We start from the raw sequence: 11,278 nt of genomic DNA, 5'->3' as shown, positions 1-11,278 counted from the left end.
AAGTTTTATCGCTAATCATAGAGTATAAAATTACTTACCAGATTTGAAATTACAATTAAATGATTTAACACTGCTTGCAAAATTTTTTAAAAACACTCAAATCATCTTATAAAATTTTACAGTAAAGGGTCAAAGCACAAATGTACTAAATAATAGAGTGGCTAATTAAAAGGGCAACTATGAAAAGGATAAAATTGGTATTTGCTTATTTGGATGCCGTTAGTGTGGATTTTAACAAGAAATTTTTTTGAAGGGTACTTTTTGAAAATTTTCTATATTTAGAGGGATATTTAAGATATTTCAATTTTTGTAAAGGCATTCATATAAATATGTGTTTTTAGAGGGGCACACTGAAAACTTTTCCATTAAAATTTATGAAATAATCAGTTTCTATGAAACTTTAAATTGTCAGAGAATTCAGAAGAAGACGGAGAATTCAAGATCTCACGTACTTCTCTCATGATATCGTGCAAAAAAATTATCAATATTATTTTAATATTTTATATTTAATAATTACCATTTTTTATAAATTTATATGGCAAATCAGAAACTAGCATAATAGGAGTTCGGCTACTATACTCTTATGAATATAAGGCTCTTTGTACTCATAAATTTTCGGCCGTTAGATATACCCCCTTGATTATTTACACCCGTTAGATCATACTATTCAACCAACCACCCACTCAACCTAAGAGACAACTATCATCCTAACCGCACATATCTCCATCCAATGATCGAAAACATATAAGTATAAAGAGATTTATATTCACAAGAGTATAGTAACCCTATCCAGTATAATAGATGCGACACTCCATATAAAAACTTGTAAGTGATGGGAGTCTCAAAAAATCAATGGTGAGGGAGAAAAGTTTAAGGTACATAATTTTGACGCGTAGACTCTTTTAATCGGTAAATAATGTATTCCGTGATTTAGATTTTGATTTTGAGGTCTCTGTGGCAAAATTTTCAGAGGTGCCGTGTACGAAAAGTGCTTATACACATCATTGGTACAAGCACTATTTTGTTTTGTTTTATTTTATTTTATTTTTAGAGAGAGAGAGAGAGAGAGAGAGAGAAGGGTTTTTGGTGGGGAACATGGAAGAGAGGACTGGCCACCTTCCAGGAAGGTTCTTCCTGGGAAAATTACAGCTGCTGGCAGCAGTTATGGTGGTTTTGGCTCCTTGCAGTTGTGTGCAGCAGTTATTTGCTGCACTCATTAACTGCTGTTGCTGCCCAAAATTGATTTCTACTGATAGCTTAAGCTTTTATAGAATAGTCAGTTACTTTTTATACTGTGAGAGAATAGGATACAAAAATTATGCCTCCATTTTAAGCTTTCAGAGTAAACACGGAGATCAGTTTGATAGAGAATGATTCAGACAAGAATTTAAGTGTCATAACACGGGATCGTACAGGAAACTTACCGGCACAGTATATGCCGAGCCGTGCCGATACGTACCGATCAAAAAATTCTTGTGTGCCGACACATAATAGCATTAAATATTTATTTTCTTTTGCAACAAAATATTCTAAATATTTATTATATCCTTTTATCACATCTTTTAAACTTTATTGAGAAAATTACTTACTAATTTAAAATAATAGAGGGTTCTGAACTGTGCCATCGGTACGGGTTCTGTATCGTACCGCTATTTTATTGGCATGATACGACACGGTGGATACGATCCGTGCCGACGGACACTTAAAATCTTGGATTCAGAAATAGTTTTAATACCTGTCGAATTTTTCATACTAAGTAGGTAAGTTTTTGAAAGGCTGATATTTTTCCGTCTATCAGCTTAAGTATAAAATAATGTGTTGGCAAAATATCAAAATCCACCACCAGTATAATACAGATTTCATTGTCCTTTTTTTTTGGGGGCATATCACTCAATCTGATGCGTGTGGTGGGGCATAGAAAATTAAGAATTACATAGATGGAGTGTTTTTGTTGCCACTTCACAGTGAAAACGCTATTGAACAAAGTTATATATAAAAAAACACAACAAATCCACTCACTCGTGAATGTGACAGTGACATGAGTGATGTAATGTCTCCCACCATATTTTTTTGCAAATTATTGCTTGCATACAATGCATACCTGTATCTACAGATCTGTGCGCTATCGATCGATCAGTGTTTTTATTCAGTATTCTTATGTAAACTCTATAAATCTTAAACCCTAAAGTGGTTTAATCTGAATTTTGACCTTAGATCTCTATTTTCAAACTAAAGAGTTTCTCCACCTTAGCTAAGTTGGTTTGGTCGTACTATATATAACTGATCAATCATCTTTTATATAAGAACATTTTCGATAGGAAAAGCTCTGAGGTCAAGGATAATACTCAGAATAATTATCTTTCGTGCTGACAGTTTGGTTGTAGGAAACTATACCCTGACCGTCCTTCTAAAGTAAAATAGGAGCCTTGAGTCAAGCATGTAACGGTAATGATTCGTTGCTTTTAGCATTGATCGATATTTGATTTGATTCTGATCATGAACCAAATATGCTCTGAATATAATGGAAGGTTGATAAATTGGCGGTGCATGGAATCACGATGCACCGGGTGCGGGCGAAAAATTGGTAGACCCTCTCCCATATGGGCCATATCCATATGCATTGTTTCCTCTTGCAACAGTGTCACGTGGGGACACAAGGAATCAAATCATGGTATGGTGACTCATCTTGCTTGTACTTGTGGGTAACATGGGCCCCACTGGGACCTCAAAATAGGAAACTTTAATATTTTTGCAAAAAAAAAAAAACTCCTAAATTTTAAATTTTTGCATTTAGATCTCCAATATTTTATGAAATAGTTTAATAAATTTCTCCCTTTTATACCATATATATATATATATATATATATATATAGCTTCAAAGCGCACACACAAAAAAATCTAAATTTTTTCTAATTTTGATAATTTTAAACGTCATAATTAAAGAATTTTTTCTTTTATAAGATTATATGCAATAGAAGCGACTCTAAAGTGACCGAGTAAGTAAAAACTTCGAATGGTGGAGAGGCGGATTAAATTATTTGATTAAATTTAAAGTACCTAAATGCTATTATTTAAAGTTCAGACGTCTATTTATAAAACTGCCAAAGTTTAGAGGGTCCATGTACATGAGTACATCTTTATTATAAAATTATTTTTTTTGGATTTTAGCTAGGATTTTTGGTAGCTAATTGGATCGGGTTTATCAAATAATTTTTGGATCCAATGAAATTCATTAATTTTGTTCCATTATTAAGAGAAACTTTGTATCATATTTTTATGATGTAAATCAAAACATTCTTTAAGTACCAAAATACCCTTTACAAAATTGAAAAAAAAAATAATGGTAAAAAAAAGGTATCAAAATATTACTCTTTGTATCTAATTATCTGATTTTCAGAATATTTGATTTTACTATCCGACCTTTTAATTTATTTGATTTGAACCAATTAGTGACTTTTTTAAATTTAAAATTTGAATGCTTTGTTTATCTTTACAAATTTAATTACTATATTTTATGTAACTTACGTAACTATAAATTTATTAAAGTAAACAATTAGCTTAAAATTTGTATTCGAAGAGAACAAATTGAAAGATTGAGTACAAAAAACGTTATGTAAGTTTTATAAATTTTTGTGATAAATAAATTGAATTACTTTTGTAAAAGCTTTTTTTTTAAAAAAAAAAAGTTTGTAGAAAAAGAATAGCCCCACAAATAACAGTATACTCGCTGGACCGGGCCCGTTGAGCCGGGCTTTTGAAAATTTATTTTAAGTGCTGGTCCTAGTCCGGCCCAATAAACCGGGTCTAGGGGACAAGTTATCATTCCCTGGGCCGGGCTTTTATTGGCCCGCTTAATATTTTGAAATCTCATTAATAAAATGTGTGTCAAATTTAATTTAAATAGAAAATAATTTATGTTTATATTAGATATATAATAGAACGTATATAATTAGATTATTTTCAAAAATTTTAATTTGATATTATTTTTAATTATGTGGTGCATTACACCCGATTTGAATAAAATTTGATCTTTTTTTAGCCCAATATATTACACAATACCATTACAATAATATTTATTTATTTATTTATTTATTTATATACTGATAATCGATTCAACGTCTGATCAAAAATAAATTTTAATAAACCAAATTTACTAATCTACTATACTTCTTTCTATTTTTTATCAAATTAGATGATAATAATCAGATAAAACTTTTAGATTAAATAATTTAAGTTTTCAAATCTGCTTAAATTTACTAGATAAATCTAACTTTACAAAATCAATATATATATATATATATATATATAGCTTATTTGAAATATGGATCTTTTTGAATCAGCATTTTTCAAAATTTTAATTTACTATCTAATTTATCAACTTGTTTCATTTGGGTCAGATAATGATACTTTGACTTTAAAATTTATACTAATTATTTATCTTAATAAATTTATAGCGCGAGAATTATATGAAGTATACTAATGTTGAAATTAAAACATTATTGATGGACTGAAATGAAATAAATTAAAATATTGGATAATAAAATCAAAATTTAGAAAGATTGTGAAGCTAACTTAAAATGATCGATAGTTCAGATAAGTACAGCACATTTTTACTTTAAATAATAATATATATATATTTATTTATTTTGTTATATTTTTTTTTTACACACAATGAGTGTATTGTATACGCACTATTACTAATATTAACTAATATTTAAAATAAATAATAATATTATTTTTTTTAATATATTTATTTATTTTTTTTACAGTATTTATTTATATGGATTTTATGATCACAAAATTTCGATACTCTCTATTCCGTTACGCTCAACCTATCGTCTTCCTCTTCCTCCTCACCACGTTCATCATACGAAACCCTAACCCTAATTTTAGCAACGAAGTTAAGCGACATGAGATATTGTGATCACCGACGCGTACCCGACCCTTCTTCGTCGTCGTCGCCGCCGCATCCTCCTCCACCTCCTCCTCCATCGTCGGCCACCCTGAAGCAACGGCTCCGATCCTCGCTCCTCTCCTGCTTCCCCCGCGCCGCCGCCCCGCGCTCGGCGCCCCGATCGTCGCCGTCCTCGGCGGCGGCGGAGGGGTGGCGCCGGTGCCGGAGCCTCGTCGCCGGGATCCGCCGCCGCCGCCGCTGCCGCGACGGGTTCGGGTTCGGGTACGACCCGCTCAGCTACGCCCTCAACTTCGACGAGGGCGACAATGGCGACGCCGAGGACGACGACGACGACGACGACGACGACAACCGCGACGAGCTCCTCCGCCGCGATTTCTCCTTCCGCTTCCCCCTCTCGCCGCCACCAACGGCGAGATCGCGCGGATCCAAATCTAGGGTTTCGAGGTGATCTTTCACCCGTGCGTGTGTACGCAATGGTTTATTTATGTAGGGGTTAGGGTTTAGTACGTCGTTTGAGCTCGTGTGACGACGACGACGACGACGACTATATTATTACTATATATTCTATTTGCACGAATCTCATCGTAATTTTAATTTCATTTAATTTTTTTTTTTTTACTAATTTCATCATCATAGTTTTAATCCAATTCATTTTAAGAGGGGGATTGCACGATCGAAGAGCTATAGAAGTGTTGGATCACATAAAAAGGTTTTTTTTTTTTTTTTTTTTTTTTTCCCATTCTCTTTTAACGTATTTGTAAATATCATATGTATATAGGGTCGTAATTTTTTATTCTCTTTTATTCTCATTGGCCACAATCTTCTTTCTCAAAAATTAAATAATATTTTTATCAATTGTGCTAGTAATAATTTTTTTTATTATTATGGTATATATAATATATAGCTTGTTTGAAACGAAAGTGAAACTAAAGAAAAACTTTTATTACAATATATGAAATATATATAGTGTGATTATTTTTTATTGTTTGTTTTGACGTAACTCGTACAGTCTGAAAGTGAAATTTAATTACTTCTTCTGTTTGTTTTGATATAACCTGGTGTTGGTGAAATTAGTTTTTTAAATTTTATTGTTTGTTTTGATGTAAGTAAGTGAATTTTGTTATCTTCTAAATATAGCGGTAAACTTATCGCTATAAAGTTTCACCCATTATATAATTAATTTTTTTTATTATTATTTAAAGGTAATTATAATTTATTATAAATAAGATAATTCTAACCCATTATAAAAGAATTAGAGTTTAGATTTAATGTTTAATAAATTTTTTAGAGAATGTTGAGTGTGGCGGAAGTCAAGTTCGACACTTTAAAAAAAGAAATTCGAGAGTAGGTGAAGTGAAGATTAAGGAAGTCGAGAATAAGTGAAGTGAAGGTCTAACATAACGAGTTACATTATATTTTTTAGAAAAAACTTCAAATACCCCCCTTGTGGTTTCACTCTTTTTCACTTTAGTACTCTGTGGTTTAAAGTGTATCATGTTAGTACCCTGTGGTTTTGCACTTTTTCACTTTAGTACCCTATGGTTTAAAGTGTATCAAGTTAGTATCCTGTGGTTTCGTACTATATCACTTTTAGTACCATGTGGTTTAAAAACCACATGGTACTAACTTGATATAAAAATAAAATCACAGGGTACTAACTTGATACGAAAATAAAACCACAGAGTACTAACTTCATACACTTTAAACCACAGGGTACTAAAGTGATAAAGTGGGAAACCACAAGGTACTAACTTGATACACTTTAAACCACAGGGTACTAAAATAAAAAGTGCGAAACCACAGGGGGATTTTTGAAGTTTTTCTTATTTTTTACTTACACCAAAATAAATAACGAAAGTGGTGAAACTTGAGTTCCATCCCTCTACTTACACCAAAATAAACGGATCTTAAGTGTTTCAATAGAAAATAACTTTACTTCACTCCACTTTCGATCAAATAGTGGTGCGCTCTACATAACTTCCACCTAGTTGTTTGTTTGTTTGTTTGTTTGTTTGTTTAGAATTCAAGATATAAAGATAAGTTAACATTCTATATTTGGTTTCATCATAAGTTAACATTCTATATTTGGTTTCATCAATAACTCCAAGTTTTCCGCTTATTCATAATTCTGAATTTAGTAACTTCAAATCATTCTGAGTAGAAGATTTTCACTTAGACAAGTTATACTAATTCTGCATGTTTGGTGCGAAGTGAAAATTTGTATAAATACTCTACATAAATATAAAGATATTAAGATATACGTGTAGTTTCAGAATGTCACATGTAGTAAATGTATATTCCAATTATTTGTTTCTATTTCAATCATATATTTAATTAGTTTCATGTAATTCTTTTTTTTTAATCTTATATGGATCAATTAAAATCTCTCACATCATATGTACCAACACATGAGAGAGTTTTTAATTTCTCAAAAAATCATTAAAAATGTTTTTTCAGAAATTTTTTTTTTTGGAAAACAACCTCTCAATAATTTTCATATTTCAGATTAAAAAGTCAAAAACGAAAAGAAGACTTTTCTATAAAATCTAACAAAATTTTTTTCTCAAATTTTTTTTTCTGAACGCGAATAGATGAGAATTATTTTTTTTTAGTTAGAAAATTATTTTTTATTTTTTATTTTTCGGAGAACCAAACACCCCCTTACCTATTTATTTATAAAAACAATATTATGGAAAATCTAGACATTATAGAAAATATTTGAGATAACATATTTATTATTTCCTTTATTTTGATTTTGCATATCTTATAATGATGTTGTGGATCGTAAACACTAATTAATTGTCCCAAAAGTTTGTTCCGATATATCATATATAGGAAGGGCTGATGGCACTTAAGAATTCAACAACAATACTTGAAATGTAAAAGTCTCTTGCCGTTAGGTTTATTGTGGATCACAACCTTATTCAATTTACTAATCTCTTGGATCTCTTGTTATGGGACAGAAAGGGCCTATTTGTTATGGGACAGAAAGTTAAATTTATTTTAGGCTTCATTTGGAATTGCGGGGAGATTGCTTTACAGCGTTTGGGATTGCGGGGAGATTGCTTTACATACAGTATGTTGGAAAAATACCCTGTTTCTTTCCGTACGTAATATTGTGTTCCGTATATTGCGATGAGTCGGTTACGATATATTTTCCGCGGTCCCACCAGAGAACGCAGAAGTATATCCCTATATGCTTTTACCCCAACTCCATTTTATACATTTTATCTAATAGCGTTAGATGAGGCTTAATACCAAACTAAACCTTAGTCAATAATAAATAGTCAACAGATGTCCTTTTATTATTGGGCCTAAAAAGGGAATGTCTATGGCCTTATTTTGTCTCACTAAAAGAAAAGGATACTGGGCCTGATTTTTTGACAAAGTTTAATATTAAGGTTTTAGAAAATAACACTACTGTTTGTAATTTAACTTGAGATCTTTTCTTAATTTCCTGGTTCTTTACCTGGAGCTAGAAATAGACCACTTATAACACCATATTCAAAAGTAATTAGTGTCGTTGTCGAACTGTTTGATTCTGTTGTCGAATATATGATATTAATTCTTTGATAAGATGTTATCTAAGTAATGCTTTTAGAAGAAGCATCTTCAGTAGCTTATTTTTGCGATGTCATAAACAGAAACACTAGATTAGAATCCTCATTTTTCAATCTCGGAACTGCATTTCGACTTCTTGTAACTACAACAGGTTTAGACTTTTCCATTTGCTAAATGGTTTATAAAGTCAATGAGGAAAAAAAAAAAAAAACAATTAGTAATGTTTCATTTGTTTCTGTAAATAATACCATGCTGTAATGATCAAATTTTTATTAAGATATAATTTTTATAGTTCCACCAAAAAAAAAAAAAAAATTAAGAACTATATCTCAAGGAGAACTTAGTTAAGAGCTAAATAAGCAGCACTCTTCTTTTTCTCCTCACTCCAGATTAGGGATGTCAATGGGTACGGGTACCTGAAATTTTATTCGAACCTGAATTCGAACGGAGCGAATTTATCTGATACTAAATGGATATGGTTTCGAATATGAATATCAAAAACAAAAACCCGATGGATATGAATACAGATATGAATTTTGACTATACCCGAATCCGATCCGAACCCGAATTTATTTTACATTATATAATATGCATATGAAAATTTGATATTATATTTAAATTTTGTATTTTGAAATTTTAAATTTAATATAATATATTTTGAAATATTGAAAAGAGAAATAATTGTTTCGGATTCGGATTTTCGGGTTCGAGTTCGGATTTCGGGTTTGGAGTCGGGTTCGGATTCGGGTTTTTGAAAATCCGCCCCGAATCCGACCCAGTGACATCCCTACTCCGGATATTTCGATAGACCTAAAACATCAACTTAAATAAGAATTTGATAAGATTTGAACTCCTCACGTTCTTCTCTGATATCAGATTAAATAATATTCGCTCCTTAAAATAGTTTAATTTGTTAGAAGTTAATGTTTTAGTTTTTTTATATTCCAGACTGTATTCTTATTTTGGTTGGCCCCACACAATTGATGGCATTGAAAGGAAGGAGTTCTGGCAAAAATAGATCTAGTGATGTCGGCAGTCTGCTGTTGCAAGAGAGAGAGAGAGAGAGAGAGAGAGAGAGAGGAGACTTAGCCATCCACCAACACCCACTCCATTCCCTGTAAGGATTTAATATACCTTTCACCATATCCATTTCAAATGGATAATAGGGCCACTTGTTTAATTAGTCAATAATAGTAGAACCACTTCTTTTATGAGGCAAAAAAAAAAAAAAAAATATGTGTTGCCGTGACTAAAGAGGGGCTCGACGCTGACAATGGCGGTGAATGAGAAGTGGAGAGCAGGATTCGCCTTCTTGATATCGGCAGCACAATTAAGGTGCATATGGAATAGTATTTTATTGCTGCTTTTTTTATTATTATTACATGTAATTTATTTGCTGAAATTATAAATTTTACTATATCCATTTTATATGTTCTGTTTATATTTATTGATTTTTTATGATAAGTCAAAAAATTTTAAAATATTTTACTTTGTAAATCTTCTGTCTCTTATAGCATCAGTACGCCGCAATGTGCTGGTAACTTCACTAGTATTGCATTATGGGGCCGTTTGGTTGCATGTAGTTGCAACTGCACTACAGTTGTAACTGTATGTAAATGCAAATTTCGTGTTTAATTTGATGTATTTAACTCCAACTGCTGCAGTAGGAACTGCAGGAGGAGGCCCAATTGCAGCAGTTCGAACTGCGCCTAAATTAGCCGCAGTTCCAACTACAGCAGTTGGAGAGAGTAATTTTAAATAAAAAGTATGCTTACCTCCTCAATATTTTTTAAACAAAAATTATTTTTCTTTTTTACATTGGAGGTAATCTCACCATCATATATATAAAATAAAATTTTAAAAATTATTTCTCAGCTGCATGCAACCAAACAAATTATTTCTACTAAGCGCTTTCTACTACATCTAATCAAACAAGATTCATATAGTTATAACTGTTGTATTTCCAACTGCATGCATCTCTTGCTACACTGCATTTATAATTACATTTAACCAAACGGCCCCTATATGTAGTAAGAAAGTATAATAAATTTTTTTTTTTTTATTTCATAAATAATATCTTAATGAGTTAGTTAAAATGGTATATTTTTTGTGATATGATAAAAAAACAAAAAAAAAAATTATATATATTTTCATCCGAACTCTATTTTGCCAATTAATATTAGATGAATTTCAATACCAATTGGCCTTTATCATTTTTTTGATTTAGAGTTTCTGAACTTCTAATTTTTTTATAATTGACTTATTTTGATAATGTTAGTTGAATATTTGGTTAAAAATTTATATTCTATTAGCTACTAATCATTAACAATTTCTATTTTATATGCTACAAGAAAATTAAAACCATTAAATTTGATAAAGCCATAAACAAGTTTGATGAATTTTTTACTTTTTTTGGGACTAAATTTAATTAAAAAAAAAGTTTAAAGTTTAGGGGGTAATTTCAAAATGTCCTATATTTGACCGGGTCACCATACATTTTTGGCATTTTGTGACTACTATTTATGGGAACATTCCTTACACTAGAAGCTTGATGTAGTGTGTAGTCCACATCTTTGTGATAATCACTTTGCTTGTTTTTTTTTTTCTTTTTTTTTTCCTTAAACAAAAAAAAAAAAGATTTTTATTCCATTTTGGCATCCAAAGATGCTAATGTGTTCTTCATTTATAATCTCTATATTTTATAAAATTAAGGGTAAATTTCAGATACCATTTCTGTAGTTTCGCACTTTTTCACTTTAGTACTCTGTGGTTTAAAGTGTATCAAGTTAGTGTTGTATGGTT

The sequence above is a fragment of the Ananas comosus genome, linkage group 6 (genome assembly GCF_001540865.1).
Source record: "Ananas comosus cultivar F153 linkage group 6, ASM154086v1, whole genome shotgun sequence".
Classification (NCBI taxonomy): domain Eukaryota; kingdom Viridiplantae; phylum Streptophyta; class Magnoliopsida; order Poales; family Bromeliaceae; genus Ananas; species Ananas comosus.
This window is presented reverse-complemented; position numbering follows the sequence as displayed.